Source organism: Buceros rhinoceros, unplaced genomic scaffold (assembly GCF_000710305.1).
Source record: "Buceros rhinoceros silvestris isolate BGI_N320 unplaced genomic scaffold, ASM71030v1 scaffold21431, whole genome shotgun sequence".
In the NCBI taxonomy this organism is placed as follows: Eukaryota; Metazoa; Chordata; class Aves; order Bucerotiformes; family Bucerotidae; genus Buceros; species Buceros rhinoceros.
This window is the reverse complement of record NW_010393951.1, coordinates 12,167-12,475: the sequence shown is the minus strand read 5'-3', so window position 1 is coordinate 12,475 and position 309 is coordinate 12,167. Positions and strand designations below refer to the sequence as shown.

Genomic DNA, 309 nt, shown 5'->3' with positions numbered 1-309 from the left:
TGGTGGTATCCAGGCGGGGCCACAGCAGGGCCTGCGTGAGCAGCTCTGGGCTCCCCCGGGACAGCGGAGCGGTTTCGCTCTGTTCTTGCAGCAGTCTTGGCCGTGCACAGCCAGCCTGTGAGTTCGGTTTGTCCAGGCCTGCCCCAGTGGATGGCTGTAGGTGCAGCCTGTCCAGGTTGTAGTCTGGAGCCCTTAACACTGCAATTAAAAGTACTCGCGACTTCACGGAGGAGCCCTTCAGCTTCCCTCGGCAGTGCTGCGCACACGGCCCTGCTCGCTGAGCCGGGGGGCCGGAGAAGAAAACCCGGG

General features: G+C 63.8%; 1 protein-coding gene across 1 annotated transcript in view; it reads left to right on the top strand.

The window, feature by feature from the left end:
• GFPT1 (glutamine--fructose-6-phosphate transaminase 1) overlaps positions 1-309 on the top strand; it is a 22,152-nt gene that overhangs the window by 15,430 nt on the left and 6,413 nt on the right. The gene's annotated exons all lie outside the window — the stretch shown is intronic.